Below are 9505 nucleotides of genomic sequence, written 5' to 3'. Positions count from 1 at the left end.
AAAATAAATAAAAAAGAGTGAAGGTAGCTTAAGGGATTTTTAAGACTCCATCAAGTAGATGGGAATCTCAGAAGGAAAAGAGAGAGAGAAAGGACTATAATGCATATTCAAGGAATTAATGGCTGAAGACTTTCCAAATCTGTAAGAGAAAATGTACATCAAAATCCAGAAAACTTTAAAGATTACAAATAAGATGAATCAAATCCACATTGAGGAACATTATAATGAAATTGTGAAAAGTCATTTTATTATTTATTATTTTTATTTTTTGTATATTTTCGAGTTCGTTAACACCCAGTGTAGTCTTTGCTTCAGGAATAGAACCCAGGGATTCAACGCTTACATATTATACCCAGTCCGCATCCCAGAAAGTGCCCTCTTTAATGCATGTCACCCATTTAACCTACCCCCTTCCTGCAGCCCTCAATTTGTTCTCTGTATTTAAGAGCCACTTATGGTTTGCCTCCCTCTCTGTTTTTATCTTCTTTTTCCTTTCCTTCCCCTTTGCTCATCTGTTGAGTTTCTCAAATTCCACATGAGTTAAATCATATGATATCTGCCTTTCTCTATTTTGCTTAGCATAATACTGCCCAGTTCCATCCGCATTGTTGCAAATGACAATATTTCATGCTTTTTCATTGCTGAGAAGTATCCTATTGTGTATATATATCACATCTTTTAAAAAACTTTTTAAACATTTCTTTATTTTTGAGAAAGAGAGAGAGAGAGCATGGGGAGGCAGAGAGAGAGAGGGAGACGCAGAATCTGAAGCAGGCTCCAGTCTCCAAACTGTCAGCATGGAATCCAACACGGGGCCTGAAATCATGAATTGCAAGATTATGAACTGAGCAAAAGTCAGACACTTAACTGACTGAGCAACCCAGGCACCCCTATATACCACATCATCTTAATCCATTTATTAGTTGGTGGACATTTGGGCCTTTTCCATAATTTGGCTATTGTTGAAAATGGTGCTATAAAAATTGGGGTGCATGTGCCCCTTTGGATCAGCATTTTTGTACCCTTTGGATAAATTCCTAGTAGTACAGTTGCTGGGTCATAGGGTAGTTCTATTTTTAGTTTTTTGAGGAACTTCCAAACTATTTTCCAGAGTGGCTACCCCAGTTTACATCCCTACCGACAATGCAAAAGGTTTCCTCTTTCTCCACATCCTTGCCAACATCTGTTGTTTCCTGAATTATTAATTTCAGCCATTCTGACAGGTGTAAGGTGGTATCTCATTTTGGCTTTGATTTATATTCCACTGATGATGAGTGATATTGATCATTTTATCATGTGTCTGTTGACCATCTGGATGTCTTCTTTGGAAAAGTGTCTATTCATATCTTCTGAACATTTCTTCACTGGATTATTTGTTTTGTGGGTATTAAGTTTGGTAAGTTCTTTATAGATTTTGGATACTAACCTTTTATCTGATATGTCATTTGCAAATATCTTCTCCTGTTCCATCAGTTGCTTTTTAGTTTTGTTGATTGTTTCCTTTGCTGTGCAGAAGCTTTTTATCTTGATGAGGTCCCAATAGTTCATTTTTGCTTTTATTTCCCTTGCCTCCAGAGACATATCAAGTAAGAAGTTGCCACTGCCAAGGTCAAAGAGGTTGTTGCCTGTTTTCTCCTGTAGGATTTTGATGGTTTTCTGTCTCACATTTAGAAAAGATGCTCAAAGTCCCTAATCATCAGAGAAATGCAAATCAAAATCACAATGAACTAGCATTTCATATCTATTAGTAGGGTTATTATCAATAAAACAAAAAAGAACAAATGTTTGTGAAGATGTGAAGAAATTAGAACTCTAGTACACTGTGGTTGACTATGTAAAATACTTCTGTTGCTACTGAAAACAGTATGAAGGGTTCTCAAAAAATTATAAACAGAAGTACATATGATCGAGCAGTCCCCTTTATGGCTCTTTATGCAAAAGAACAGAAATCAGAATCTCACAGAGATATTAGCACTCCTGTGTTCATTCCAGCACTGTTCACAAAGTTAAAATGTGGAAACAACCTAAATGTCCATTCACACATGAATGGGTTAAAAAAATGTGTGTATACATGCAACTGAATATTATTCAGCCTTAAAAAAGAAGGAATTCCTGCAATATGACACTATATAGATAAACCTGAAAGACATTATTGGACAAAGGGAAATATGCCAGTGGCAGAAGAACAAATACTGTAAAATCCCACTTTTGAGGTATCTAAAATAGTCCAACTCATAGAAGTGAAAAATAGAATTGTGTTTGTCAGGGTCTGGGGACAGGGGTAATGGGGAGTTGCTAATCAACAGGTATAAATTCTCAGTTATGAGGGATGAATATGTTTTAGAGATCTGGTGTACAACATTGTGCACAGATGTCAATATAATGTTGTGTACTTAATCTGTAAGTGGGTAGATCTCACATTAAATGATTTTGCCACAATAAAATTTTTCTTAAAAAGCCAAGTAAAAATTAAAGTGTTGCAAATGAAAAATTTAGGAAAGACCATTTAAAAGACCTATGTCTCCAGGAATCAGATACCTGCACAGAAAAACAAGGAGGGGCTGGAGTTTGGGGAAAAATAGATTTCATTGTTACTATTAAAATAAGAGCAATAGAAGAATGAAAGTACAATAAAGGAAGACAGGCTGATTGAACTAGAACAAGAGAGATCTCCATAAGAAAAAATGTTGACATAGAGAACAGACAAGAGATGAAGTGGAAAACAAGAACTTGAATGTCTACATACACAGAAAACAGAAAAGAATTTGTGTCGGATTTCTGTATCTATCTTAAGTTGATTTAGGACTCCAGCCTGATGAAAAGGGAGTTATAATTTATTGAATAGCCCTCCTCTTTCACATCCAAGCATTTGTTTCAGCTTACAAGATATTTTTACAAATGTAGATTTCCTATTTTCTACACAGAATCCTTAGTAGCAAACTCAAGGTCCTTTCCAATCTGTATCTAGCCTGGCCTCCTAATCATATCTTCATTTGTTCATACATTCATTTTTAATAACATTTATTTGGGACTTACAGTTGCCAGGCACTATGCCACTACACAGGATACAATTTTAACAAGACATATGCTGTCTCCCAAAACATAGATTTACTACCTTGATGGAAAGTTAAATATTGCAGACAATTTTCCAAGTTTGTTTTTAGTTGGAATTTTAATGAGTAAAGGAAACATACAATTGCATCAAAGTCATATAACCAAAGGATTTAATCAAATCTTTGGTGTCAAAGAAGTGCCCTGAAGAAACGAGGGTTGGGCTCTCCTCTAAAGATGAGTAGGTACTAGAGGGAGTGAGATCATTCTAAGTAGGATGAAAAGCAAATAAGGAGATCTTAAGGTAGTAAGGAGCAGGCACAGTCCCTTGAGGATATAAAATGTGCTTACTACCTTGAAGTTAGAGCCCTAAAGAATCCTCAAGGATTGCAAAATCAGGACTAAAGAGAACTATAGAAAACTAAGTCATCATAGCTGTGGAGAGGTAGGTAAAAACATGGAAATCATCAATAAGACCATGTAGATTCTGTACCAATGGAAGTCAATATATGCAGTGGTCTAAAGCATGTTACTAGGACTCCTGATATAAGTGGAAGTAAGAAATGAGGCTGGAAGTTTCTATAGGGCCCAGGTCATGTAAGTGTGGGGACAGTTTAAGGCTTTATTGGATCTTTATCAGTTTTTATTGAAAGCAATTGGAAACTATTGAAGATTTAAAAAAAAAATTTTTTTATAGCCTATTTATTTTTGAGACAGAGAGAGACAAAACATGAGTGGGAGAGGGGCAGAGAGAGAGGGAGACACAGAATCCGAAACAGGCTCCAGGCTCTGAGCTGCCAGCACAGAACCCAAAGTGGGGCTCGAACCCACAAACCGTGAGATCATGACCTGAGCCAAAGTCGGACGCTTAACCGACTGAGCCACCCAGATTCCCCGACTATTGAAGATTTCTAAGATGGAGAAGGGCAGGATCATATTTGCATTTTTAGAAAGATCAGTATAGCTACAATGTGAAGAATTGTATCCAGAGACATGTGTGGATGAAGAAAAAGCAGGTGGAAACTCTTGCTCCCATTCAGCATTTCCTGAATGTACCTCAAGACTTCTCTCAACCCTGCATTGCTGCNCCCAAGCGAAAGTCGGACGCTTAACCGACTAAGCCACCCAGGCGCCCCATTCCTTTTGAAATATGTTGCCTCTGCCAGCCACTCTTCCTATCTAAACATTTCAAAATTCCTTACGTTCACTGCCCAGCCACAATGCTGCTCTGTCATAAATCTAACCGTCAACTAAATTCAAGATTATCCTGAGTGATCATCTTAGCCTCCAGGAATTAATCCCTCTTATTTCCACTTGATCCATTCACACCTAGAACATTTTTTAAAATGTTTATCTGGGCGCCTGGGTGGCTTAGTCGGTTAAGCGTCCGACTTTCGCTTAGGTCATGATCTCAACGGTTCGTGGGTTCGAGCCCCGCGTCGGGCTCTGTGCTGACTGCCAGCTCAGAGCCTGGAGCCTGTTTCAGTCTGTGACTCCCCCTCTCTCTGACCCTCCCCTGCTCACGCTGTCTCTCTCTCTCTCCTAAAAAAAACAAAACAAAACAAAAAACATTTAAAATGTTTATTATTTTTTGAGAAAGAGAAAGCACAAACAGAAGAGGGGTAGAGAGAGAGAGGCACAGAGGATCTGAAGGGGGCTCCATGCCAACAGCAGCCAGCCTGATGTGGGGCTTGAACTCCCAAGCCATAAGATTGTGACCTCAGCTGAAGTCAGATGATCAGTTAACTAAGCCCCCCATGTGTACCCACCTAGAACATTTTGGTACCACTCTTTCATACTTCAGACAGTTTACCTTCATTCTGTTTAGTCTACGAGGATTTTTCTTATTTTCGATATTTTTGAGAACATTTATCATTTCTTATCCATCTACATATATGCTTCTAACATCTTGGAGAGTGACTTACAAATAGCAGATGGTAATTTTTTTTTAATTGCAGCCATCTATCACACAGAGACCCTTAATGCATGATTTTGAAGGAGGTTGGGGCACTTACCAGAGAAATCCAGATGGGGAGTTCAGCAGAGAACCAGAACTGATTTCTGCAGAGATTGTTTCTTTATTCCCTTTCCAGGCTGCCAGTATCACCTGATCCACACAGTAAGACCTGGTGTCTAGAGATATCTTCAATTAGTGTTTGCCTCTCTGATTAAGAAATAAATACAATCTTTTAAATGTTTTACTGCTGGAGTTAGTAAATGCTGTTTGTATGGTTGATGGATGTGATTAATAAAATCCATTAGGACAAAAAAGAATAAATAATTGCTTTGTGAAATGGAAAATGCTAATTGCAAGAGACAATCAACAGAAATCGTTGTGCTTGGATAGGCAGTGCCAGACTATGTAATTGCTCAGTGCTCTCCATTTGTTTTTACAGAAGTGACAACTAGTGATTTCTTGTTAGTCCATAGTTTTTTATTTGTACCATACACCTGCTGCTTTTGTATATAATAATTAAATAGTTCAATTTACAATTCTACACCTTCTTTAAAGCCATCATAACTCTGCTTCATTAAAAAGAATAAATATGACAGCTTACAAAGTACCTGTTTTAGGCTGTACTATTTAGTCACTGAGATAAATCCTTTAACTACCACCTGTAAAAAACATTTCACTTTCCTTAACTACTTCTCGAAAGGGCAGCCTCTTTACGTATTTGTATCTTTTTCTCCAAACTATGTTACCTGACACCAAATATGGGTTTCACATCCAAGTAAAGTACAACATCTCTCCAGGTTTGTTGACATGTTACCAATCCTGTGAGTGTCTCCCAGGCAACAGAATTTTAGGAGGACTAAACACAGTATATGAAAAACAGATGGAAATTGAGATGTTGATCAAGTAAAAAGTGAAAAATGGAAACTAGAAAAATGACAGGCCTGACATAGATGCTTGTATCCTAATTATATTGCAAGAAGCAAGTAATGAAAATTGACAGCTGATATTTGTGCCTGTAATAGGCAGAGCTAGAAGTAAACTGTGGGGTTGACTGCCTTGACTGATGTGGGAGGCAGAATCATGCACAGGCCCCAAATGTGGCTAATTCCCAGAACCTGTCAATATGTTAGATGACAGGAAAAAGGGGAATTAAGGTTACTAATCAGCCAATTTTAAAATAAGGTTATCCTGGAGGTGCCTGGGTGGCTCAGTCAGTTGTGTCAGACTCTTGATTTCACCTCAGGTCATGATCTCACAGTTGTGAGATCAAGCTCTGCATCAGGCTCCACACTGAGCATGGAGCTTGCTTGAGATTTTCTCTCTCCCTCTCTCTCTGACCCTCCTCCTCTCCTCTCTCTCTCTAAAAATAAAATTAATAATTAATAATAATAATAATAATAAGTACAACAAGACTATTCTGGATTATCTGTGTATGCCCAGTGTAATTCTAAGGATCCTTACAGGAGGAGGGAAGCAGAAGAGTCAGACAGAGTTATGCCTACAAATGGACAGTCAGAGAAAGCAACATTGCTGGCTTTGAAGATTGGGGAAGTGGACCAAGAGCTAAGGAAGGCTAGTAGTCTCTAAGAAGTTTTAAGAGGTAAGAAAATAAGTTCCTCTCTAGAGTCTCCACAAAGAAATGCAGACTCAACAGCACCCTAATTTTAGCCCAGTGAGACCCAATATGGGCTACTGATCACCAGCAATGTGAGACAACAAATTTTCATTGTTTCAAGTCACAAAGTTTGTGGTAATAGGACAGCAATAATAGGGAACTAACACACCCAACATTATTTGCATTTTCTTCACTGTTATAGGACCTAGAAGCCAAGAGAACCCTTAAAATAAGCAGTAAGAAGGTGGGTCACTATATTAATGCAGGGCCATGATAGAACATGGACATATACTAAGAGGTCTAATAGTTTTCAGATCAAGGGAGAACTAACACATGCAGTGGTTTGTGCTGACACAAAAATATGGGACAGGGTGCTTTCCTGACACAGGGATCTTTACAGAATCAGTACTACTTCCTCTTCACAATCCTTTCCTCAAATAAAGGGTCAGTATTTCCCTGAAACATTGAAAGGCCCCAACACATGCAAGTAAGTACTTGAGACCAAAAAGCATTTCTCATGACTCACTCTTCCCAGCCATCCCTTTCTATAAACGAGACACTGCCACTGGCTAGGAAACTATTGATATTCTAGCACTTTCTCTATTTTTTAATTTTTTAAAAATATTAATTTATTTTTGAGAGAGAGAGAGAGACAGAAAGAGACAGAGAGATAGAGCATGAGCGGGAAAGGGGCAGGAAGAGAGACACAGAATCTGAAGCAGGCTCCAGGCTAATGTGGGTCTTGAACTCATGAACCATGAGATCATGACCTGGGCCAAAATTGGACGCTTAAATGACTGAGCCACCCAGGCAGCCCTATATGTCATACATGAGTTCTTCTCCTAAAGATTGAGGCAGGTCGCTCTGGAACAAGGTAGAACATGGTGGTCTTAGTGAGTTAAGTTAAGCATTGCCTGAAATTGTGAACCATGAAATGGATCTGCAAGATCCATTCCAAAGTGGGAGCCAGAATTAGCAGGCTACAGAACTGACAATTCCACAACTCTGGTAGGTAGGATTCTCTGTCTCCTGGCTTAGACATATTGTCTCTATGTCCTAGGGCAAAGTCAGACTTTACTTCCCACTCAGAATTTCCTCCCTAAGACACATTGTTTCTGGAAGTTCTTTCAAGTGCTCTATGATTCTTTCAGATACTGACCATTAGGTATAAAATAGAGATCGAAAACAAAGTCAAAGGATATATTTCATTTAGAAGAAGAAATCATTATAGGCAAATTCTGCTATAAAAAGAAAAGTGGGTCAGTTATGTTGTGGTAAGAAGTATAGAAGAAGTACTCTTCCATCATGCAAATAATGCAGTTTCATTACGGTATGGTCAGGGGGACATGTAGACATGCTTCTAGAGAAAGGTATGGATTATAACCATCTAAACGTAGAATACAAAAAGTGTCTGAAGGTGGATATCTGGGTGTTTGGAAGCCTATAGAAAAGCAGATCTTGTTCACATTCAAACACACACACACACATACACACACACACACGAGTGTTTGGAGAAAAAGAAAAAGATATTACATGTAACATTGTCGTAACTATGTCCACACCAACCATGGGTATAACTGTGGAAAATGGTAAAATCAGGATTTGGGCTCTAATAGATCTGGGTAATTCAGGTTTGCATATCGGATCCCCATATGTGCTCTAGACTACTGATATTGTATTTATATAGGATTCAATGTTTTGAATAGAGAAAAATAGGCGGCCAAGATGCTGTGCATTAGTGGTTAAAATAAGGGTTGTTGTGCAGCTGTTTATTTATTTATTTATTTATTTTTATTCATTTATTTATTCATTTATTGGCTCTCATATCCAGAGAACAAAGGAGAGTTGAATTGAATCCTCTGCTGCCCATCTCCTCTCTAAATCATGAGGTGCCCAGTAAAATGACACAACTAAGATATATAAAGGATGAGAAATAAATCTACCCCCTTATTATTAGCTGAGTTTCCTGTATTATTTCTCATGATAGAACTCTGCTAAAGCTTGATTTGAAATCTTAACTCAATTTTGAGGCCTATGCTTTCTCTTAATGATTACTGTTCTATTTCCTTAAAAACATTATGTGAACATGACCAGTAGGTAGAGGCAATGTGATTTGGCCCAGGATCCAGAATTTCCCAGGGAAGGTAAGTATTTGCCTATTCACATATTTTCTCTGTCTCTATGCCTCTGTTTCTCTGTGTTTCTTAGATCTCTCTTTCTTCTTTGTCATCCTCACTCTTTCCTCTTTCTCTCCTTTTTTCCTTCTCTCCACCTCCCAAGCTGCCTCCTCTCTGAAAACTGCTAGGTTCCCCTTTACAGATAAGATATTGTTACTTAACTCATGTGCTTTTGTTCCCCCTATCTGTAAAATGGGACCAAGAATGAGCTGTAAGTTATTGTGAATATTAAATAAGACACCCTATAGTGATGCACTTCGGGAAGTATTTAGCACATGGTAAGTGATCCAAAAAAGATAGCAGTAACAGTAATGGAGGTTGTCAAAGAAACTTGCACCAGAGAGAGTTAAAGAAGCAAGAAAGGCTTTATTCTAGACCATCGCAATAAGGGAGGAAGAGTGAACTCAGCTCCACTGAAACAAAAAGCAGGAGTGGTTTTCAGGCACTGGAGTGAGCAAGTAGTGAAGTACTAGACATTGTCGGGGGAAGCAACATTGGGGTCAATGTGATTAGATGTTTGCTAATTGAAGGATGTTAAGCTCCTACCCTCCCACAGAGGCTGGGAGATAGGAGTGGCATCTCATTTGATGAGTACATTTGAAAGGAATGACATCCAGAGCCTTGAGAAAGACACTCTAGGTTATAAAGCTGTAAGAGGCTGAGAGAAGATTTATATCTCAAAGGGGCAGAGAAAGAATTTACGAC

At 38.4% G+C, this 9505-nt stretch overlaps 1 long non-coding RNA gene across 1 annotated transcript in view; it reads right to left on the bottom strand.

Moving 5' to 3' along the window:
- Positions 1-562: 562 nt before the first annotated feature.
- The window catches only part of LOC144227284 (uncharacterized), a 29066-nt gene continuing 20123 nt past the window's right edge, over positions 563-9505 (bottom strand). The window contains exons 4-6 of the long non-coding RNA XR_013333898.1: positions 5067-5184; positions 1427-1689; positions 563-816 (exon numbers count right to left, since the gene is read on the bottom strand). This is a non-coding gene — a long non-coding RNA (uncharacterized LOC144227284). The remainder of the gene's footprint in view (positions 817-1426; positions 1690-5066; positions 5185-9505) is intronic.

Source organism: Crocuta crocuta, unplaced genomic scaffold, assembly GCF_008692635.1.
Source record: "Crocuta crocuta isolate KB4526 unplaced genomic scaffold, BGI_CrCroc_1.0 scaffold223, whole genome shotgun sequence".
Taxonomy (NCBI): Eukaryota; Metazoa; Chordata; class Mammalia; order Carnivora; family Hyaenidae; genus Crocuta; species Crocuta crocuta.
Note: the sequence above shows the minus strand (reverse complement) of the source record. Positions and strands in the feature narration are given on the sequence as shown.